We start from the raw sequence: 24,929 nt of genomic DNA, 5'->3' as shown, positions 1-24,929 counted from the left end.
GAGAAAAAATAAACGAGAAAGCAATAATGAGTTTGATCTGATGAAATGTAAAAATCTTTTTGTAGAAATATATAATATAACCTCTGCTCATCAGATTTCCTCTTCAGGATTTCTGTGGAATTTCTGTTGGGTTTGGAAGTTTAAAACAACCTGATATGTGCTTCACTTCATGGTGAGGAGAAGCCTTTTACAGTAGATATAATGTAATATTACAGAACAGATACACAATACTCTAATCTCAACCCAGCAGCAACCTGCAATTTAAGGTGGAAGTGCCAAAAATTGCAGCTCTTCTAAGTCTTTGCTTTGTGTGTGAATGGTTGTGTAAAGCGCTTTGGGGTCCTTAGGGACTAGTAAAGCGCTATACAAATACAGGCCATTTACCATTTACCAATGACTAAAGTTAGCTGCTGCTTTTTTGACAGGTGTGCTAACACAGGCAGCAGCAGCTTATCATTGACAGATATGTGACCAACGATACAGCGTGCTGTGTTATAAAGGCCTGTGCAGGAGTGTGTGTCTTAGTTTTAGTGACTAAAATTAAAGTTTTCCATGTTAATTATAGAATTTCATTATTAATTTAATTAACTAGCAGGAGTCTGAGTGTGTTTCATGTAGCATGTTAACCAAGTATGCTAGCATTAGCTGATATGAACTTTGTGCCCACTCATTTAAATATGTTGATGCTAATGTTGGGCCTCACTGGGTGACGTCTCTGTATATTTAACTGTATATATCTACCTGCTTGATCTACCTGGATATAACTGGATGGATGACTCAGCTTTAACATTTGAGCAAAGTCCTAAATTCAGAGCTTTGGTTAATGTAGCAATTGCTTAGTGGATCTGTTCAACATGATGTTCAGCATGAACCACAGCTCAACCAGATTACCACTAAGACAAGTGAGATGAATTTTCACAGCTTTATGCTATTGTGTCATTAATGTGACTGTCAAAGTTAGGTCGAACTGGAGAGAACTCTTTTTTTTGGACTAAGTTCATAAATTTAGAGAAAAAAGAAAAATTGGCCAAAACTCACCAGAAAAAAGGCAAACTTAGGAGAAAAAATGTATTAATGAGAAAGAAGGGGGAGGATGTAGTCTTATGGCTCCAGGCGAAGCCTGGAAAATGAAAATGTTTCAATTAACCTGTTAAGCGATTAATCTGTATTTGTTTTGCTTAAGTTAAAGAAAGTCATTCTTCAACTTAGACTTTTGCTTGGTGTTTGTTTGCCTCAGTAATATGGTTGGAAAAATGTGTTGTTGATGTTCAAATAATGTTTATGAGTTAATGAGTTCAAATCACCCTCATCCAGCCCCTTAAGAGTTTCATTTGTTGTCATTTTTTATATATTTTTAAGCAGTTAAACATGGACATTGAGGGGACATGTAAGGATATGATAAGAGCGAAGTGAAGTTGCAGCAAAACTTGTTGAAATCTGTCTTCACTGTGTGAAGAATGAGTTGTTGTTGCAGCCACCGAGGCAGAGAAGCCCTTGAGGTGAAAAAGAAAACATTTTCTCACAGATATATTCAAGCTTAAGAACACAAACCCACACTCGTGCACACACAGATGAACACAGAGACACACACACGCACACGTCTTCATATTGATTAGTAAAGCTAAAGAAGCAGCTTCTATCTTCATTAGCTGCTGAAGTTTAAGTCAGCGTGAAGGTGAAAGAGATGAGATTCGATACCAGTTTGTGTGGTTCTTTTTGCCTCACTGTTGCCTGCAGAGTTTCAAACTCTCAGTTGTCATCTGCATCTCATTCTTTCAGAATCCTTTAAGAGGCTTTCACGCCAATCACTCTTTCTCTGTTTGTCAAGTCTCTATCCTGCTGTGAGAAATTCTTCTCACCCCTGGAAAACACAAACCTGCAGATTCTCGCAGAGGAACTTTTCTCTGGATTCTCTGCTTGGTGTGAGGGACAATATCCAAAGTTAAGACCATATAATAAATATATAATAATTAAACAGTCTCAAACACTGACAAAATTGCTTCTTGCAGGACAGAGACAAGGCAGCTCCCCACCCACACATCTGCCATCCTCTGGACACTTCCAATCTAAAGCGTCTCACAGAGGCTCCTGTTAGATTGTTTAGCTGCAGCGGTTTATATGAATACAGAAAAAGAGCCAACCCAAAGAGTCGGGTTCATCCAGCCATTATAATGAGGTCACAGTGACAGAAAACACCGACAACAGAGGGGCTGTAATATGCTTGGTCTGTGTTGCACTGACATTTTGCAAGTGTCTTTAGATAGCAGCTGCTGGTGGGAAATAAAAAGTGCAGAACAAGTGGTTGAAAAGTTAAGCTGCCGAGAACAATACAAGGTGAATTACTCTTAAGAACTTTTAATTATTTATTTAGTATTAGACAGCATCAGCGTAAGGGAGGAATTTTAGATTCTTCATTTCTTTTAGAAACATTATTCTAAGACTCTAAGACTTTATTCTAAGAGTTTGATAGAAGACTTGTCGGTACAGTAAGGTCTAAAGAGTATAGGACTCAAAAGGTATGTACTCCTGTGTGTACCCCTGTTTAAAAACCTTATCTGGAGAATGATTCCTCACGAATGAACGAATTGACACCTGTTAACTTACTTTTCAACTTTTTGGTTGTTTAGTGTGGCTGGTGTATGCACAGTCATCAACAGCTTGCCTGCTATCCCTTTAGTTGACTGTGAGAGGCCACGGGTCTTTTGCATGCCTGTATAATGGAGGCAGCTACAGTTTCCAGTGCAAACAAGCGGTGCTCAGTGACAAGAGCCAACTGCAACCACAAGATCTCAGTAATATAAATGATGGTTGTAAACAACAGACTTTCAGCTTTTGGGTTAAAATCAGGTAACTGACTTGGCCATTCAAGAATATTCCACTTCATTAATAAAATCCTGGGTTGCTTTGGCCGTGTGTTTGGGGTCATTGTCCATCTATGTATAAATGCCACCCAATCAATTTGACTGCATGTCTCTGAACACCTCAAAATTCATTCGGCTGCTTCTGTCCAGAGTTGCATCATCATTAAACACTAGTGTCCCAGTGCCACTGACAGCCATGCACGCCCAAGCCTTCACACTTCCTCTGCTGTGAAATTATTCTGCGATCATCCACAACTGTTGTCTTTCATGGTCTTTTTGCGTTGCTAAGTTCACGAGTGCTCCTCAGGATGTACCAAACTGCAGATTTTGCCAATCCTAATATTGTAGCACTTTCTCATATGGGTTTCTTTCTGCTTGTTTCACCTGCGCTGAGAGCTCGTTTGACTGCATGTTGTTTGTTCACAGAAAAATCTTCCAAATGCAAGCACCACACCTCAAATCAACTCCAGGCCTTTTATCTGCGTAACTGATAAAGAAACAACGAAGGAAATGCCTGTCCATGAAATAGCCTTTGAGTCAACTGTCCAATTACTTTTGTTAAGGAGATGTTAAGAAGCACATCTTAAGGAGCTAAAACTAACTTTGATCTGCTGTCTGAAAGACAGAAGGAGGCAACTCGATTCCAGAGCACTACCATAGGTAACATCCTCGGGCACCTGAGGGGAAGTGTTTAGCACAAATGATCTTAACTTTGCCCTGAATGGCCACACCAGCACAGTCATTGCTCACCCCTGCCGCAGGCTCACCGTTTTCACACAGTGGTCAGAACAGGACTTCCAGGGAGCTGTTTAAATATAGCAAGAGTGCTAGGAGCCAAGCTCTGCTGTTCAAGGAGACTTCCTTTAAAAAATTGCACAGCAGCTTTCAGAATTTCACAGTCTCGGTTGATAATACTCAGTAAGTTTCTCAGAGCTCCAGAGTCACTGCGAGTACCTGTCTGTCAATTTAAAGTTAAATTAAAGTGCTTTAATACATAATACAGCTTATGAGGGTTTGTGACTTTTTTAGTGTTGTGTCTGCACCAATGTGTCATTCATACTTTGAATTAAGGTTCCTGACATTTGGTCAAGTTACTGATTAACTAACTATCAGGTAATGGTTACTGCTTTAAAGACCCTAAACCAAAAGTCACTTCTGATATTCTGCCAAAGGGCTGTTATGAAGTATCTCTTAGCAAACCTACTCCCCCAATATTCGATTTTCTTCCACAATAACAGACTGTAAGAATGGCAGTTATTACCTGCTGCATGCAGTACAATGTGGCACCACTGTGATGGATCACCCTGCACTCTGTGTGTTTGTGTGTCAGCCTCAGGGAAGTCTGATTTCCTGCGATCAGTCTTTATGATGCTGGTTATTGCGTTTAACTTTATGACCCCACAGAGGAAAAACAGCATCCAATCACTCACTCACACCCAGGCCTCCATGTTTCCAATTCTTGGACACTGGCATGTCCAACAATATTATCTAGTCATTTGTTTTTCATAAGTAAATACAACACTACAACATGCTGCTTGTCTTCTTCTTCTTCAAAGATTTACTAGAGTCAGTGTGTTGTTTTCAAGATAGCTCTGCAGTGATGAACCTCATTTTTATTTTAATAAAATGTCACGGTGCCTGAGAGAAGTAGGACAACAGATCATTAAAGATCTGATCTAAAATGTCAAACGTGTCTACCAAATGAAAAATGCCAATGAAACCTACAGAAACACAGAATAACCGTGGAGATTTGAAAATCACTTTTATATAACATTTAGACCACAATTTGTCACATAAAGGCTTACAAGCTAATGCTCAATCTGAGCAGTTCAGTCACGCAACAAAAAAACAACACAAAACTGCTGATTCTACAACGGCGTCCTGCTGCTCTCTGATGGTATATCTCATGTACTCCATCAACATACAGAACGTTTACTGCCATTACCATAAAATTTGCATTTTACAATCTTGTATGATTCAATTTGAATGTTTACTCAAATGCAAGGTAAAAACAGGTTTTCTGTACCGTGTGTTTGTTTGTCAGCTAAACAAATCTACTGAATTTCAAGTCAAAGGTGGTGCATGGACACATGTTCGTGCTGATCGCATCCCTTCTCTGCTGTATGTTAAAATGTGTACATATAAAATAGAATGGAATGATTTGCAAAATTGCAGCAACACATCTCAAAGAAGTTGGGATGGAGGCAACAAACGCCTGGAAAGGTAAGTAGTACTAAAAAGAAGCAGCTGGAAGAACATTTTGCAACTATGTAGGTTAACTGACTACAAGCTAGTAACATGACAGGATATAGAAAGAAAAGATTTTTTATCCAGTCATGAAATGTGAGTTTCTTAGAAGATGGGCAGAGATTCACCCATCTGCTAAAATGTGTGTCTACAAATTGTGGAACAGTTTCAGTTTAATGTTTCTCACTGAAAAAGAGTTTGAATGTCTCATCATCTACAAAACATGATGTGATCAAACAATTCCAAGAATCTAGAGAAATCTCTGTGTGCAAGGAATAGGTCAATATTCAAGCCCTGCATTTAAAACAGGCATCATTCTGTCAAGGAAATGACCCTGCATGGGTGTAGCAATGCCTCCAGAAGTCTGTGAACACATCTACATATGCAGGTTAAAGCGAACATGCTCCAGAAGCATCGCCATCGTCTCTAGAACAAATCTCATTAAAGATGGACTGAGGGAAGATCTTCAGTATGCTTTAAAAGAAGGAATATTTAAAGTAACAATGATTACAGTTAACATAATGCAAAGGTAATCCATACCCCAGCTGTGACAGTATGAGCACTCCAGGCTCAGTACTTTACCATCTTGTGGACACTGAAAGTTGTTTCTGTGAGTCTTTGAAACAGTGAGTGAAAACTGAGATCTTGGCTTTACGTGATATCCCTCTATCAACACTCGAGAAACTTCTACCTCCTCAGGTAAGCCCCAAACTTTCCTTCGAAGTAGTTGGTATTAGACCTTATCAGCAAAACATCGTTTTCCCACTGCTAAAGCTGCCTGAACAAAAATGTACACTTAGCTTTCAGTTAGCAGTATTCTGTAAATTAATGAAGGGCTTTCTTTTTAGGATATCGGCTAAGACAGAGGTCAGATAGGAGTATTGAAAGGAAAACAGCTGCCTTTGTTTCTCTTTTTTTACTAGTTGGATTCCACTGACCTCCATTACCAGAGGTCCTGGATTAGTGAGGCACTGGTGCTTCATCAAACAGGATTTTCGATGCAGGAGAATCCTGGGTAGAAGAGCGGCTTTCTTTATCCTCTCTCATTTTGTTTCTCTCACTGCTTTTTCTTTTGATTTCTTCTGTGCCTTGGCGTCTCTGACTCTCTCACCACTGTCTGACAAAGATGGTGCAAATAGCATACCTTATTATGGGGAAATCCTGTATATGTACAGTGCTCTGTAAAATACTTATTAATAATGCATGTCTTTGTATTTGACTTCCAGGGAGCCATTTTGTCTTGTAAGTTTTTGAAGAGGTTTTGAGTAATAATTCTAAAAAGCTTTCTGAAGGTCTTTCAGAATTTGTTTTGGACGTTGGCCATTTGTTCAGTCACTTTCAGTAAAGTCCTTGCACCTGACAGTTTTACAGGAATGGTTTTTGTTTGTTTGTTAAACACTTATCACTGATCTATGAATCACTGAAGCCTAAAAAAGCATCTAACTCAAGGGATGAACCAGAGTTACGTCTACATGAACGAGAAAGTGCACGTACCTTTCTGAACTTGATTGTTTCTGAACAACATTATTCACATTTCTGTAGTTGAATATAAAAAAAACAAAGCGCTAGATCTCTGACTTTTCAAGACTCAGTTAACATGTTAAATGTTAAAGTTTAGAACAGTGCTATTTGAAAAGACTGAATACGTATGGCCAAGCACACTAGCAAATCCACAAGCGAATGGCTGAAAAAGAAAAGAGTCAGACTATAAATGATTCAATAATGCGGTATACTTAGTTTTTCACAGGACTATAGAGTGTAAACACAGAAACAGGGCCCTTTACTCACTGCCCAAAGATGTAGAAACAAAGGCTAAGCTACCGTTACAGTTCAAGCAGACTAACTGACATCTGCGACATGTAGAGACCTCATATTACTGTAAAATAATCCTTAGAATTACTGAGTAAATAAGCTGTGTTGGGTTTTCTCTGCTCTGATGTGAGTTAGTTTATATAGTAGAGTTTCTTTACCAGTGAGATTCAGTTTTCTTTGCATGTATTTGTGTAAAATAGTTTCATAACTTAGCCTTCTTGTCTCACCAGCACCTTTACCTGCTCTGTAAGGTCACATGTACTAGAGGGAATATTTTTTTCTATGATCTACTGCCTGACAAAGTCCAAACACTGAGCAGAGAAAAGCCAAACCTGCAAGCAAGGTGACCTAGGTGAAAAAGGCTGCATCACACAACAGCGGTGCACAGTTTTCTCTAACATACAGCTGCCACTATATCCTACAGCGTCCATATTATACATTTTGGCACTGCATGGTAAGCTTCTGTGACGCACACACACACACACACACACACACACACACACACACACACACACACACACACACACACACACACACACACACACACACACTGTAGGATGCTCCATATAACAGCTGTCCTTTGCTGCTGTTAGCTGTGCCTCCCCATGGAAAAGATATTTATAGATCTTATAAAGTTTGTATCTGTCTTGTGTGAAACTTGTATGAAAAGCATACAGGAGTGAAAACAGATATAAGATGCCTTGAAAAATTATATAAATAAAACTTGTATGTTTTGGATACTTACTAAAACAATATATGAAAGTAATGAGAAAGTGGCCACTTTCATGAGTAAATCATGTAAGTTTTTACTATTTCTTTTCCATATGGCTCTAATCCCTCGGATGTCTGTCGGTGCAGCCACCATTTGTTCTTCCCGTTTACATTTTCTTTGACGAACTAAATTAGCAAATTCCACAATCTTTAATAATAATGTTGTCATTAGCTCTACAGAAGCAAAAACATAAAGGCAGCATATTTGCAGTGATTGATGCACAAGTTCCTGCTGTCTTTGTCTGCAACCAGTGTTAAGTGTTTTATTCCAGGATGGGATACGTACTGCGTGAAACAGAATCTTCCATGGCAAAGTAATTGGAGGTTTCCAACAAAAAGTAGTGCCATGATGACTGCTTTGCTTTGTTTTGGAGTGGAATTGTGTCTTTTGGCAAAAATGTAGTGGTGTGGTGAACTTCAAAGAAAAAATCCTCTTATAAAAAAAGGACATCATATTTCTACCTCGAACATCATCTAATCATTTGAAATCAGTAAGGAGTTCCATTTTAGGCTAAAGCTGATTTATTATTATTGTGATTTGAGCTGTATCAGTAAACCTACTGGTTCAGGTTAGTTTATCCAAGACATTGTTAATATTCCTCCCTGCATGGGTCAGTAGTGGTGAAAAATTCAGCAACAAACAGAAGAATCAAGCAAAATGTTACATCTAAGAATCTACTGTTATTACTGATGCTCATTAGGGATAAAGACTTCAGAAAAACTAGATCCTAATACAGTCTGCACATGGAGGTATAAGGAATGTTCCAGCAATGGTGCAATGATATTTTCCAGAGCAGTGATGAGTCAGTAGGTGGTGATTTCATACCTGTTGATATCTAATCTAGGACACAACCTGGTTTGGAGCAGATTAGGTGTACGGTGAAAGTTACCATGGTGATGTAAAGCAGTAAGTAATGCACTGTCTTCATTGCGCAGGAAACCCAGGGCTAACCCTGAAGTTACCTGGCTAAGATGAAATCCTGCTTCACAGTGCTGTTCGTTCTTGTCATTCATTTTTAAAGAATTCACATAAATTTTGAAAATCTAATAAAGCGCTAAATTGTTTATATTTATAAGAAGATCTCTGTATATAGAGATTCAGCTGTGGTGCCCCCCCCCCCCCCCCCCCCCCCCGTGTACTAAATTGAACATAGGTGTGTTTTTACTCATCGTGTATAAGACGAATGTGAAATGCTTTCATTAAGGAGTTACTTAGTATAAAGGGGGTGGGGGGTGGGGGGGGGGTATGGCGGCTATTTCTCCCATAACACAACATCAACTGAGTCAGTACAACATTTGTTATCCTACCCAGTAAGGAGATTTTCAGAATAAAAGCCAAAGTGGCAAGAATACCAACAATGGCGGTCCTCAGGCCTACTTGAAGTAGGCATTTCGCCGCACCACAGGGGGCACTGGCACCTTCCTCTCAGGTCCAGAGAGTGTTTGTTTATACAAGCAGAAGGCGATTAGTAGTTGCTGAGTGTGGCTGTTTGTTACTTTGCCCACAGACCACCCACCTGCCGACAACTGGCTGCACTGTGTGGTTCTCTTTGGCACAAAACTCTGTCCACACATCACTGTACCTCCAGGCGCTTCATTTAAACACATGCTAAATATATGTTTATCCAAAAAATCCTTACTGGGTTACTATCCTGACAGTATATTTTATAGTACAGCAACTCAGGAGCTCTGCTTCTGTGTGTCTGGTGTGAAAACTCCATTTTTAGTTACTGCTGTTTGCACTTATATTACAAAACGATTTTGCCCTTTAATTTTTTTTTTTTTTTGAGGGAAGGCTGGATTGGTTTGGTTACAGTTACCTACAGGTGTCATAACTAAACCTGAACTGTGTATCTTATTTATTCCTGTGCAAAACGTATCATATGTACACAATGTTGGGAAGGTTACTTTTGAAATGTATTCCACTACAGATTACAGATTACATGCCCCAAAATGTATTTTGTAACGTATTCAGTTACATTACTCAATGTTATGGCCCGTCTAGGCGCGGCCAGATCACAACATAAAGGGTGATCCATCCCTGTCCAACCCCAAGCAGCATGTCACACACTTAATATTTTGTGACAGTGATTTATTTACAATAAGTGCAGTTAAACCAAGGAAGGGAGCATATCGTAACGTCAGGGTGAACCCAAGGCCAAAACAACAAACAAAAGGTAACCTATCTCAGGAATAAACAACTTACCTACTCAAAAAGAACTAAACCAAACGACAATCACTTTCCTCCCTGCCTAACAAAAACAGGAGAAAACTGATCAAACAAAAAGGCGGTCCACCCCTACATGCTCTTACATCAAGTAACATAGCAACACAGTGAATGGTCTGCCGGTTGGGTTGGGCCAAGGATGAATGAAGTAGCAGTCGCCGGCGGTCTCTTCTTATCCGCTGCCTCCCGGTCCGCAGCCAATCGGTGCGAGGCATCCACCCTGGATGCACCAATCCCAGAGGAGCACCTGGACACTCAAATTTACATGTGATTATGATCACAGTCGTAACACCCCCTTTCCCAAGAATTAACATTACCCCCAAAATGTTTAATTCAAGGAGAAAGTGCTCTAGACAGAGTATCAGCCAACACATTCTCTTTCCCTTTCTTGTAATGCAATGAAATGTAATGTAATTGCACATTTGGGAAAGAAACACTAGTGGGTTGTGATGAAAAGTAGCAGACGGGATGATCTACGCTGTGACCATCTTTCTGTAACAGAACAGCGCCTGCGCCACACGAGCTGGCATCAACCTCTAATTTAAAAGGGCGCTCAAAATTCGGTGCAGCTAGCACTGGTGCACTGCACAACAATGCTTTGGCAGACTCGAATGCCACCTGACACGCTGGAGACCAAATAAAAGGCTTTAAAGGGCTAACAAGATCAGTTAGGGGACTAACCACATCAAAGAATTTTCTGCAAAACCCTCGATAAAAACCGGCCATACCTAAAAAATGACGCAGAGCTCTTTTTGTCTGCGGGACAGGAAAATTTACAATGGCCTGTACTTTCGCAGCCACAGGGCGCACTTGCCCCTGTCCGACCTGTTTTCCCAAATAAGTAATGGTGGCTTTACCAAACTCACATTTAGAGAGGTTTAATGTGAGAGAAGATTCACAAAAACATCTGACCACCTCAGAAAGTGTTTCCAGATGTTCTGACCACGTTGGAGAATAAATGACAATGTCATCCAAGTATGCCTCACAGTTTTTCACTCCAAACAATACCTTCTGCATCAGACGTTGAAACGTTGCAGGTGCGTTTCGCAACCCGAAGGGCATTACAGTGTATTGGAGGAAATGATCTGGAGTTACAAAAGCAGAGACTTCAGAAGCTCTGGGGGTTAACGAGACTTGCCAGTACCCTTTTAACAGGTCTAATGTAGTGACGAATGTAGCTGAGCCGACACGATCAATGCAGTCCTCCATTCTGGGGAGAGGAAAAGAATCAGGTTTTGTGACTGCATTAACCTTTCTGAAATCGGTACAGAAACGTGGGGTGTTATCTGGTTTAGGCACCAAAATACAGGGTGAACTCCACGCACTGTTACTGGGCTCAGCTAACCCATGTTTAACCAGGTATTCAACTTCCTGTTGCATTAAAATCCGCTTGGTTGGATTTACTCTATAAGCATGTTTTATTGGCTTATCAACTTCCACAACGATATCATGAAACAGCACAAACGTCTGCTGAGCATGGTCAGAGAAAAGCAGCAAATTAGCTTCAATCAGATCAAGGATATCTTTGCGGGCGGAATCTGACAGATGCGACAGAAAGGATCCTAAGTTCTCTAATGTTTCTGAGTTTCGCAAACGGGCCACAGGCATACAACTGCTCTTGTCAATCAAGTCATCATCTTGCAAAACATACAATGGAGGTGCCGAACACACAGCGACAGGCGCTATGGGAGAGGTTTTTTTAGCTGCCGTGTCCTCTCTGGAAACATAGCGTTTAAGCATGTTAACGTGGCAAACCCTCAGTTTTCTCTTTCGATCAGGAGTTTTTACTACATAACTTATCTTTTTGTCCACCTCATAGGGTCCGGAAAACTGAGCATGGAGGCTAGACCCAACTAAAGGAAGCAACACCAGAACTTTTTCACCAGGAGCAAAATGTCGGACCACCGTCTTTTTGTCATACCGGGATTTCATGTTGCCTTGAGTTTGTTCCAAATTTTCACGGGCCAGCTGACATGCACGGAAAAGATGCTCTCTAAAACTGCAAACATAATCTAACACATTATGTTCGGCTTGATGCGACACAGATAACCACTTTTCTTTAAGTAGTCGCAGGGGACCGCGCACAGTGTGTCCAAAAACTAAGTCAGCCGGACTAAATCCTGAGTGGTTTCTCTAACAGCAAAAAGCAAAAGTGGAAGTCCCTCATCCCAGTCTTTACCAGTCTTTACCTGAAGGCAGTATTTGCGCAACATGGTTTTTAGGGTTTGATGAAATCGTTCCAGTGCACCTTGACTCTCTGGGTGATAAGGGCTGGACGTTTGATGTTTAATTTTTAACTCCTTCAAAACCTGGGCAAACATGCTTCCAGCTCCCGTTTCTGCTCGGTGACAGCTCGTACTTTTCCTTTTCTCCCTCCCTCGCTCACATACACATAACGGGTATGGCAGTCCATTCTCCCTGCAGCACGGTCTACACTGCCCATGAGGCTACATTGTTTAGGGCGATGCCTGTAACACTCTGCCTATTGCCTTCATATTAAATCATTTAAAAAAATATTTCTTCATGTCATTATGAGACGCAAGATTGAGACACAGGCATTAAAGCCTCTTAATGCGTGTTTTGTTTGGGTTTCCACCGGCGTGGAATTACCAAAAATAGAGCGGGCATAGCCTAACATATGAAACAGGGAAAGACTGCTGTGTAATCCCTTTATTTCAACAAAGTAACTGTATTCTGAATACCACATTTTTAAACTGTAAGTGTAACGGAATACAGTTACTCATATTTTGTATTTTAAATACGTAACGGCGGCACATGTATTCCATTACTCCCCAACACTGTATGTACAGGATTAAATAAGCAGAGGCAGTGGATCAGCACTGAAACAGAAACTGGGTGATGGGCGCTTAGAATCTGTTATTAAAAAAATAATATATATGTGAAAAATAATACACTTGGTGTATTTTGAGGTTCAGCTATAAAGACACAGGTTTTGTGTCTCACTGGTTTGTTGGTGTAAATACCGCCTGAGCAAACAAGTCTTCTCCACTGGACTACTTCCTATCAGATATGATGTTTACGTGAGATATAGTTACATTTTGCACCTGGTTAAAGCGTACATCATCTATTAGTGACACCTTAGAAACAACCGGTTCTCCTCTGGGCGAATGTCCTTGAAAGCATGTTGAGTGCAAACTAAAAACAGTACAGCCGGTTTTAAACAGTTTATATTTCACAGAGTAGCCTGAGGGGGAAAAAAGCTTTTCCTTCTCTCACCATACACTTGTTTATTGTTTAGACCCAGTTCAATCTTGTAGGTCATTAGAAAGTGTTAGTTTGATAGAGTAGATACTGAATTGAAAGTGTTACGTAAACCATATCAACGTGGCAAATTGAAATGCTGTATCGGTACACCCTGACCTTGGTGGAAAAATGTGTAGAAGAAACGGCCAGTGGCTCATGCTGTTGAGGGCAGAGCCATGTCCATGTGCTTTAGCTTTGACTAACATACAAGTAAACACAGCTTACAAAGGACCAGTGTATGGAGTCACATGCCTTGGAGAGCAGCAGGAGGGCTTTGCTCTGGAAGAAAATAAATTTATGTTAGTGTTGAAACAGTGTTGGTAGCTGTTCCAGTCCTTGTTATGATCCTCTGTTGTTGTTTTTGTTCTTCTTCTTCGTTTTTGGTATTGTTTTTACGTTTATGAAGTTTTCTTATAGTTATGGTTGAATAGTAAATTTTATCAGAATTATCACCAAGACAGCCATAGTAGGAGCTGGTTTAAATCTGTAAATGCAAAAGAAAGTGTCAGGTACAGCAGGGTGGGACTCAAATACAGGGCTCAGAGGCAGGGGAATAAACTCAAGGACGCGCCTTTACTGCTGTACTGAGACTTGCACTGTACTAAATACAAAAATACGAAAACTCAGGCCAGGAGGAAACTAGGAACTAGGAACCACAGAGCAAAGGGAAAAACAGCAAACGAGGACAACACGACAATGAGCAGAAGAAGACAGAGAACTTAAATACACACAGGATAAGGAGAGGATGGGAAGCAGGAGGGAACACAGCTGGAAGTAATACAAGAGCAAAACCACCAAAACAAGGAGCACAAGAGTCCAAAACAAAGAACAAGCAGTTCAGGAGGCCGGCTGCATGGCCGACGGTGGAGACAGATTAGCTCTGCAGGATGCCCTCGTGACCAACTGTGTGGGTGATGGTGATCTGGAGGCTGGCTGGGAGGCTGGCAACGAAGGTGGAGTAGATCTGGAAGCTGACGACTGAGGCAGAGTTGGTCTAGAGGTCAACAAGGATGAAGAAGACCCACCGAGCGACAGGACTGGAGCCCAACATTGGAGACGAGCCCCTCAGGACAGGACAGGGGAGCACAGACTTCTGGCTGAGGCAGGCTGGGGCTGTGAAGTAGTACTCTGAAGTAGGTGGTGGCATGAACCCAGCAGACGCAGTACACTTGGGCGGCTCGCCTGAGCACCCAGCTGCTGTAGGAGGGTTTTTATAATGACAGGATGGGAAACAGGAGGGAACACAGCAGGAACTACAGACTAACAGGATGGGGGGAGCAAAAATGAGAACACTGACACTGGACGAGAGACTGACAAAATAAGTACAATAAGCTCAGAGACCAAGATTAAGACACACAGGCTTGACACTGAGACCAGGGGAGAAACAGACATGGAAATAAGACTGACTGGAGAGACAGGAATAGAATACCGAACACGGAGACAAGAGTCAAACAAACATGAGGACAAGGCTGTCAAAACATGGAATGTGGACACTTAGGGAAGGCTTGGAAACAGAACAAGAAGAAGACCAGAAATTACAAAATATAACACAAAGCAGAAAAACAACAAACAGAAGCAAAACCAGGGATATACACTAAATCTGAGGATATTAAATAAACCAGAATCAAAATGTACAAATGCAGAAACACTGGGCAATGAAGGAACGGTATATTATTTATTATAAGATACGCAGAAGCATCGATTTTCCACTTTGTGCTACATTTCTGTATGAAAAGTGCTTTATAAATAAAGATTGATTGATTGATTGATCCTTTTTCCTTATAATCTGTCAATTTTTCACTGCTAGGGGTCACTTCCAAACCTCTGGTTACTCACTGTTCATATATTCAGATGGCAAAGCCATTCCAGACCAGACTCACACCACAGTGGGGCAGAGTTAGTGCATAGCTGGGAGTTGGACTCATTCATTTGAGAATCTATGTTTATTGTCTCCATGATGAACTGAGTTTGACCTTGTGTTCATTTGTAACTGTTCACTGAGTGGAATTAGTAGTTCACCAAAGATGAACAGAAGTTATTAGTGTATAAATCTTTACGTTGCACATGAGTGATGGAGTCCTGATTAAACATAATTAGAGGCTTCTAATTTTCCTCTGTTGTAGCACAGGGACAATAAAAGGTACTTCTTCTTCGATTATATGGGTAAAAGACACACAGTGGGCATCTTATTTCTGCTTCCTATATAGGAAAGCAAAACTGGGAAAATCCAGCAAAGCGAATGATCTGGGATCTAGCAGAACGAGTCAAGCCTTACCTCTTATCTCCTGTCTCCCAGTCCAGTCAAGGATCAGAAACCAGTACGAGAGAGCGTGAAAGTAAAGGACTAAGTAGAAGATATAGCAGCAGGTTGCTGTCTGAATAGGAGCGTTTTTCAGATTGTTGAGAATCTAAGAACTTAAGAATGTGGAAAGAGGAGACATGCACGCAGAGAGAGACAAAGAGAATGACAGAGAGAGAGAGAGCAAATAAAAGTCTACTTTTCGCTTGCCTATAAATCCACTTTCAATCAGAGCCCAGAGTGAAGAGAGAGCAGGAGTGAGATCCAGGCAGGGATGCAACAGTAGCAGCGGCTCAGACTCTTATTTCCTGCATTCAGTTGAGTTTGAGCGCCAACAGACGGCATTGTAAAGCTGTCATCACTAAAGCGTTAATAGAATAACCTGATCTCATTACAGCACAGAAAAATGTAGGGATGAATCGAGACTTTTTCTTTCCCTCCCCTTGTTCTTTTTTTTTTGGCTTGATCGAACTCCATCAAATTTAATTGTATTGTATTACATCCTCTCCTAATCATATTACATCCTAATTTCATATCCTAGAGCACTCTGTGCTGAATGCCTTCTTGTACGGAAGGGTTCTGTAATATAATGTGTATTTAAAGGACAAGGTCTGTGGTTTGCTACAACAAAGCACAAGCACATTTTATATCTATGTGTAAGGACGGCTATTGTGTAACAGTTTGCTCTAGAAATACATTTTCATGGCAAGATAAGCTACTCAATCTAATCCCATCATATCTACCGTGGGCTGACCTTCGATGAATGGGTATCACTGGGGATCGTAAGTCTTTACAAGAGACTCATTCTTTGGAGTGTGTGTGTGTGTTTGTATGCTCTGAGTGTAATAACCCTTTTCAGTGTTCCTTCCTGTCTATTAAGTCAACTTTTAAACCCTCAGCCAGGGGTCAAGTTAAGGCCATCGGGCAACTTTTTGCACTGATATGGCTTCACAAAAACCATCTTTAAAGTGGAGACCCTGCCTTAGTTTATCTGACAGTGGAATCATTGCACTCTATTAGACCTCCATCAGGAAGTCTCTGGGAAAAAGACTTGAAAAAAGTCTTAAATGGCAACATAAAAAATAAAACATTGAATGCATTCAAAATGCTTCTGACTGCACATGGAATGAAGATGCAAACTGTTGTTAGCTGTTTTGAGTTGTGTGCTATTTCAATTCATTTTCTATGTCAAGACAATGAGACCGAATGACTTGGACTTGAGAGGGTTTTGCCACTTTAACGCCCTTTCATCACACATGTAATGTATTTTAAATTACCTCTGTAATTACAGCCCATTAACTCATCTGTTATTTGCCTCAGCTACTTGTATGTAGCCAGCAATATTAGCTAAATTAGCATTAGGGTTAATAGGAGTAATAAAGAGAGTCTGTACTTTCAGTAATCCCGCTGATTTGGAGCAGGAAAAAAATCTGGGTATGTTTTTTGGGGGCAGTGTGTTAAATCCAAGCTGCAATTTTGACGACTGAAAAATGAAGTCCATGCTGATGTTGTTCCTCTGACGTCCTCCTGTGGCTGACTCCTAATGTGAGCAAGTTCCCAAAGACTTCAGCACTGAAATAAACAGTTTTGGTCTCTACAGATACTTTTATCGGTAATAACAGGGCCTTTATCTTATCTGCTTCTCCTCTTCCTCAATAATTAGCTTGCTGCACTCTTTTTGTATTCATGGTGTCTTTTGGAGCATTTTTATAACATGTATCTTACAAATAATATGGCCCACTGTGAGGTACAAACCCTGCAAAAACTTTACGATCCAGTTTCCGTGAGTGAAATTCTACTGTGTCTCTGTGATAGCTACCCAGTAAGAAACCAGCATCCCTTCTTTCACTTGACTCTGGTCTCATGTGATAAGCTACTTTCAGGCACCATAGTGCCCTACTCCAGAAACCAGTGGGTGACATTAAAGTTCTGATGTAATGTGTAACAATTTGTAAATTAATGAAGAGGTCACATAGAATTAAGATTCCCTCAACTGCATAATTTATTCTTTGTTTGTTTATTTCAAAATAAATATTTTTCATGGGGCAGATTTACCTTTTAGGTTCCCTCAGATGACACAAATTCCCATCAATTATTATGTGCCCTTGATTTTTGCTAAATCTATTAATTAAAAGCTTTTAAGAACAAATTAAGCTGCTCTAAAGGCAGAGATAAAGAGCTATCAGACATAATATCTGACTCTATATAGGACAGGGGTGTCAAACTCAAATACACAGTGGGCCAAAATTCAAAACTGGAACAAAGTCGCAGGCTAACGTTAATATTTATTGAAATATATTTATTCCTCCAGATATAAGAATGAACCTTTTCTTATGGGCTCAAACATGTTTTGCTGAAAAACTGAATATGGAACAAGCAAAGCTTAATACTAAACAATATATATATTAGCTGTATAATACCAGTAGGCCAGCTCTAATAGTAATTTTCGCGGGCCAAATGTACTTAGGCTGCGGGCCAAATTTGGCCCGTGGGCCAGAGTTTGACACCTATGATATAGGATCTCTGTATTTTTTTAGATTTGCTTTATGCCTAATTAACTAAATGAAGGTCTTAGTTTTTGCATTTGCATTCATCCTGCTTCTTCATGACAGCTGCTTCACTCCTAATTCCTTAAACACCAGGAATCACTGTGGCCTGATTTTATGTGCTTTGTAGTTTGACAGACTGAATAAAGTCCCTGAATGTCTGAAACATATATCATGCTACCAACAACAAGCACCTGGCAACAGAGGGAAGAAAAACATCCCCTTTAACTGGAAGAAAACCAGCAGAACCAGACTCAAATGGTTCGAGAGAGGGATGTGTGATTTTTTTTTCTTCCAGCCACACTGTAAAAAAAAAAACAAACTGTCAAATTTACGGTAAAATACCAGCAGCTGTGGTTGCCAGGAATATACCGTGAAAAAAATGTGGAATCTGTAAAAGACAATACGGTATACTGGTTTTGTAACCCTAAATTTTAAGGTAGACAACGTATTTTTTTTTACCAAAATCATGATAGAAAAAAACAAATATATTTGTCAATTATACAGCAATTTAATGTAAAAATGCAACTTTCCATAGTTTTTTACGGATATTTGCAGTAAAAAAAAAGTTATAATATAATAATATTTACAGTAATTTGTTGTTAATTTAACAGTAATAGGATAGACCCTATTATTGTAAATAACCGTAAAAATAACAGAAATATGTTAAACCTTATTAAAACCTTTGACAGTAAAAAACACAGTGAAATTGTATAACAAACTACAGCATTTTATTTTGACCAGATACATTTTACGGTAAATTCCTGGCAACCACAGCTGCCGGTATTTTACCGCTAAAAATACAGTACAATATGAGGAACATAAATGGTTTACCGTACATTTTACATTTGCAACCGCTAAATATAGAAAAATCTAAAGATGCTCATATATAACCAAGGTAGTGAATATTACTGATAAACAATGAAAAAATTTGACATACCATTTGAAAACAGACTAAACATATCATTTTCTCTATTCCTACAAAACAGCATAGATCTTGAGAATACAGCATGTGTCCATATATATGACTGGTAATCCATGGAGGAATGAATAAACATGAAACAAAATATTACCTGCCCCTGACCTATCAACAGTAATGAGTCACTGGGTCCTGCCTTGGTGAAGGAAAGGACTCAGTGGAGTTTCTAATGCGCATGGTGTCGAAGATACAAGCTCTGCAGGAGTACTTCAATGTCCATCAGGAGTTCACTTTGGACTGGCAGGATCCCCTCTGCAGCAAAAAAATGGACAAAGTTTGATCAGTGCTTGAGCAAAATGCACAGAAATGAACAAAACGTGCTGCCAAAAACAGATCTAATGATAAATGATTTCTTATGTGTAAAATATACAGTTCTTAAAGGATAGCTATTGTCAAAATGCAACCTGGGCTGTTTTTTTTTTTTTACTGTAAACGAGACAAACATATATCTAAAAGCATAATTACGACAAACGAGCTGTTTTTGAGATTGACCGTGATTTTGTTTTGTGGTCAATAGCCGGTGAATGGGAATACTAGGGGGCCGGGGCATAAATTTGAGCGCATCAAAATCAATACAGTAAAAAAAACCAAAAAAACAGCCCAGGTTGCATTTTGACAATAGCTATCCTTTAAATCTACTTATGTAAAAGTGATACATAGACAACGCAGCCCTAATCACAATCATAATTTGTTGGAAAACGTATTTAAGTTTCCTATTGATTTATCATAGAACTTGAAGTTAATGGTTGAATGCATGGTGATGACACCTATCATTCAATCTACATTTTATAGCGTATGAAACTGCTCACCTGGACATGAACCTGAGCTCGGCTGATTAAGATTAGTGTCTCCTGTCCAGCTTTCTTTAGCAAAACTTGAATAATACCACTGCTTACCTCTTATTGAATCTTTGGGTGCAGACTTAATTGAAGAGCCTCGTATAAACAGGCAGGGTGTGATGTTTAGGGAAACCAAAGAATACAGGCACCATCATTTCTGCCAGAAGACTCATGGGGTGCAACGAAGCTTTCATTGTGGACTGGCTAGATACCTTCTGCATTCAGAAAGAAAACAAGAAGGGCATACACCATAAACAATAATAACTGACAAAAATAATGAGTGACAAAGAAATTAAAGTAACAAAATAAGTGCAAATCAAGTTTCCCTGTGTTGCAGTGTAGCTGAATGTTTTTCAACAATTTGATTTACGGTAAAACACATACCAAATATTTCCAGCCAAGGTTTGTTTCAATCTTCAGCATGTTTTTCCTGCCATTGTCTTGAAACTGTTTCATCTGTCCCTCTCATTTGATGCTGTTTACAAAAACAAAACAGCAATATTGTAAAGGGAAAAAGGAAAACGAATTTAATGGGAAAAAAAAAAGAAAAAAAGATTATGACCTGAAATCTCACCATTTCCTGAGAGTCACAGGTCCTTTGAGTATCCTTATGGTTTCTGCTCAAATTCAGTGTCTGAAAAGGGCAGGAACAAAACAAACCTTTTTAATCATAATAAAGACAAAATAAGATTTAGAGACAGTGCCACATCATAAGCCAAAACTCCCTCAAAGATATCATGACCTAGACATGGTGGCAAGCCTGGCATACAAACGTTGAAGTATTTCAGTGAATTGAACACTGACCTGAACTTCACTCCTTCGACGTCTGGTGTATTGTCAATCTGGAGGCGATCAACAGCAGAGTTGTAGTTCTCTTTGGTACGTTCTGGTCCACACAGATTTGGGTCAGCACCCTGAAATTCAGATTTCGTTATCAGGCAGTACCTGCAGAAGTACTTTGAAGAACTAAAGTTTTCAGTGAAGCCACCAATACAGTGAGAACCCAGATTATCACCAGCAATGCAAAACAAAGTTCCTTTGACTCTAGTTTCATCTGATGCAACAATCCCACTGTCCTCCAATTCTTTCAAGTCTGCCAGTAATTCAGAGAACACATTAGCATGACCAAACTCTTTAAAATCTTTCTCCCTGCACAGTAAGACAAGAGACATGTGATCTGTGTCTGAGCGTACATGAAGTGGCAAGTTTGCCACTGATGCATATACAGCTAATACCTTGTGTTTTGTCCTTGCAGAGCCTAAACTATTAACGACTTCAAAGGCATCCTGGTAGAGTACTAGCTTGAGACATGCTGGGTTTTGACCAAAAAAATCATTTGATTTAAACAGCTTACTATCACTTATGTCACACAGAACATCAGCAGGAGGCTCAGTAGAGGGCTCTTCTGATTTCTGCCACAGATCAGACTCTAGCAGACATCTCAAAGTCTCTCTTAAAGGCACATAATAGGCAAACCTATCTTTTCTGTTTTCATCTCTCCCTAAAAATATTTTCTTTGGTTCCACATAGTTGAAGGCTTTTTTAAAGATCTGAGCTCTGGAGTGCACTGTCCTCAATGGCCCGGTATGACATGCAGAAAAACAGATCATAGCTTTTGACAGACTCGCAGACTTTGTTGATGTCCTCCTCTGATAATGATGTGTAATCTTTTAACTAGAGATGGACCGATCCGATATTACGTATCGGTATCGGTCCGATACTGACCCAAATTACTGGATCGGATATCGGCGAGAAATAAAAAATGTAATCCGATCCATTAAATATCAAAAAAGCACCTCACAAAGCTTGCTACACTGCGTTACCCGGCTCATAACCTTAGCACGTAGCAGCAGTGTGGTCACGTGATAGAGCGGCTGTGTGTATTTGTAGCCTTGCTAGCGAACCAGCATTTCATCTCCGAGGAAGTTTTCCCAGAGAGAAGTAAAGCAAGTGTGTAAGTTCATCTCTGAATGTCTGTAAAGCATTCCAGCGTTAAGCTTAACAACCGATATATGGAGCGACTGCCTCTGTCTCGCTCTCTCTCTCCTGCTGCTACTTCAATCGTGAAACTGATTAATGATCAGCTGTTCGGCTTTTCTGTCGCGAGTATGTCTCTCTTCTTTGTTTTTGGCCCACTTCTCACCAGAAAGAGGAAACCAGCGGCTGAACAACAGCAGCACTATTAAGCTTGATAAGGTGTTGTTAGAATTTATTTAATATTACTTTCTAGACCAGGATCTTTTTCTATGCAGCTGACGGCTGGTAACTGTGCAGGGGCGGATCTAGCAAAGTTTAGCCAGGGGGGCCGATAGGGCATGAACAGGGAAAAGGGGGCACAAAGACATACTTTTCTTTCTTGTTCTCATTTAAAATGTCTAGCTTTTAATAAATAATTATCTGACTCTTACACCCAAAGTTTTAATCTGATGTAAAATATATAGAAGTCCATTACTGTATATAGTAACTGTTAAGTCTAATATACCCTAGTAAGCTATACTACTTTTTCCTTTGGGAAGATACCATCTGTGCAGTCTGCAATTCTGTTGAAGAAAGATGTTGAATCTATTTAATTATTCTTGAAAAATAATTTATTTCTGTGCATTTTTCCCCCTGCATCAAATTAAATTTGATTACATCGATTAAGCATCATGAGCTGGAGGGTGATGGGTGGTTCCCTATTTTTTTTTTTGCTGGGAGTTTGCAACCCTATTAGTTAGGTTGCTTAATATTTCTGCTAAGTACTCTTTAAAATACCAGAATAGGGAGGATGGAGCAGGTTTACGTTTATTAGATTGATCAGTGTTGCTGAACTATGAAATATTTTGTTGTATTTTTTACATACAGGTATAACAGAATAGCTTTAGTGTTGTTATTTATTTAAACTTGAGTTTAAACTTATACAAAATGCAGCAAGATATTAAAAAAAACGTTTTATTGATTAAAAAACACACTGTATCGGATTCATATCGGTATCGGCAGATATCCAAATTTATGATATCGGTATCGGTATCGGACATAAAAAAGTGGTATCGTGCCATCTCTACTTTTAACAGTGATGCAAGTTTACCCAAACAGTATGTCTGTCCCAACTCATGTATGTTCTGCATTTCCTCCACAATGTTCTGTATGGTTGAAGCAGGCAGTAGAAACTGACCCTGCAATTTTAAGTAGAATAGTGAAACGTTTCTCAGAAAAAGATCACAGAATTCAGGGGGCATTTCCATGTTATCTTCATCTGTAATAGACTGTGCAGCAGGCTCGGAAATCAAGGGTACAAAGTCATCTGATGTGGTTGGAACCGATGATTGACATGCAGACTCTCTATATAAATCACCAATGCTGCTGTCTGAAAACTCTGTGTTTATGTGACATGTGAGCAGTAAAAGATGATTTAACTCTAAAGGTATTTGCGCATCCTCTTACTGGACAAGTGACCACGTGTCCTTCCACAATATGGCTCTTCAGATGAGCTATTAACTCTTTAGAGTTCTCACACTGACGTTCACACATCGCCATTGCACATGTAAACGAAGAAACCACCGCCACACCAGTGACATGGGTGGGGGCAGAGTGTCTTCGGTAAAAATGAGCCTTAAACGCGCCATACCTGGTGTATGTCTGCTTGCAGCCTGCTTCAATACACCGAAAGAAACAACCTGGCTCATTCCGATGCAGTTTACAATGAAGCACGTAGCCCCTTGATGACTGAACTACCTTACCACAGAAATTACAGGTTAACATAACTCCATGTACTTTGGTAATTCCTCCCTATCGAATTAAGCACGCCAAACACAGAAACTAATCCAGAGCAATGCTTCCCTCACGACAGTAATGCTAACTCAACTCACAAATGCTAACTAAATTCACAACCTCACTCATAAAAAACGAACTGCTAAAATTATCTATAAACGCTGGGCTGGTGGATTTTTATAACAGAGATAACTTGAAGTTGCATGTACTCACCTCACCTCGAACTAATTGTAAGCTGCCAGGATGTCTACAGATTCCGAAGATGCTGTGGTCCAAGCAGCAATAAATGGCGCTAATATACCAGTTCAAAACTGTGTCCGTTAGCAAGGCCAACTTGAGTCCAGTGTTGCCAACTCCTCAGTAAGGAAAATCGCTATTGGCTGTCCTAAAAGTCGCTAGAAGTCGCTAAATGACGTCATCACCTAATTTGCATAATTGGTCATGCTAATGTAATTGTAACCTACGCTGCTGGAGAGAGAAATAACATCGTGGACGAGACATAAAGTGAGCAAAAAACGTCCTAAATGCATTTAGAATTTATTTAGAACTACAAATTAAATTTCTTTTAGCAATTATTGTTTTTTGTAATGTCACAATTCCAACCCTGCTCCTTTACCCGGGCTTTGACCGGCAAAAGTGACCCGAAATAGGCACTCTGGTGGAGTTACTTTGTGTGTGTGTGTTTATAATTAGTTTTAAACCTGATCCACAAAACAGCATAAGAGTAAAAGAAGAACTGACTGCGTTACAGCACCCGCTGCTTGTTGAGAGTAAAAGCGATATGCGCTTTCACGTCTTTTTTTAGCGACTTTTTCTAGAAAAAAAGTCGCTAGGGGGTCTGAAAACTCGCTAAATATAGCGACAAAGTCGCTAAGTTGGCAACACTGCTTGAGTCTCCTGCATGAAAAAAAGAGCAGTTGGCACACAGCTCAGCAGCGTGCCGCGCTATTGGTCATTTTCAGGTGACGTCATCCCGCAACGTAATGTCGCTCTTTGTTTCTTTAGGAGGAGGTTCGAATTTGATCAGAAGTCACGTCTGCAGACCGCTGCAGCCACGTCTTGCCTTCCTTCCCCTTTTTTTGGTGAAATGGTTCGCTCATACTGCACAATGTTGCTACCAGAATTTTTTTTTCTCTGCAATTCGAACGTAAAACGTCTGTACACAGTTTACCAGCAGTTTAGCTACCAATCAACAGTGATCACACAAACTCAAAATTTAAGGCGGACTCACTTAAGGTGGTCTGATAATATGGCGTGAAACACAACAACATAAAATAATAATTTTGTTTTAAAATAATAATTAAAAAAGATTATTGAAATCAATTTTATTCACA

At 39.8% G+C, this 24,929-nt stretch overlaps 1 long non-coding RNA gene across 2 annotated transcripts; it reads right to left on the bottom strand.

Annotated features, from left to right (window-relative positions):
• Window positions 1-19,036: 19,036 nt before the first annotated feature.
• Window positions 19,037-24,514, bottom strand: LOC146524162 (uncharacterized). Of its 2 annotated transcripts, none has more exons than XR_014869770.1 (6): window positions 23,809-24,514; window positions 20,650-20,759; window positions 20,420-20,479; window positions 20,230-20,320; window positions 19,903-20,060; window positions 19,037-19,258 (listed from the first exon to the last, which is right to left on the bottom strand). It is a non-coding gene; the product is annotated as an uncharacterized LOC146524162 (long non-coding RNA). The 2 variants fall into 2 exon arrangements; XR_014869772.1 differs by having other exon boundaries at window positions 23,814-24,514.
• Window positions 24,515-24,929: the final 415 nt, after the last annotated feature.

Source organism: Neolamprologus multifasciatus, chromosome 2, assembly GCF_963576455.1.
Source record: "Neolamprologus multifasciatus chromosome 2, fNeoMul1.2, whole genome shotgun sequence".
Classification (NCBI taxonomy): domain Eukaryota; kingdom Metazoa; phylum Chordata; class Actinopteri; order Cichliformes; family Cichlidae; genus Neolamprologus; species Neolamprologus multifasciatus.
The sequence above is the reverse complement of the archived record's forward strand: the minus strand, read 5'-3'. Positions and strand labels throughout refer to the sequence as shown.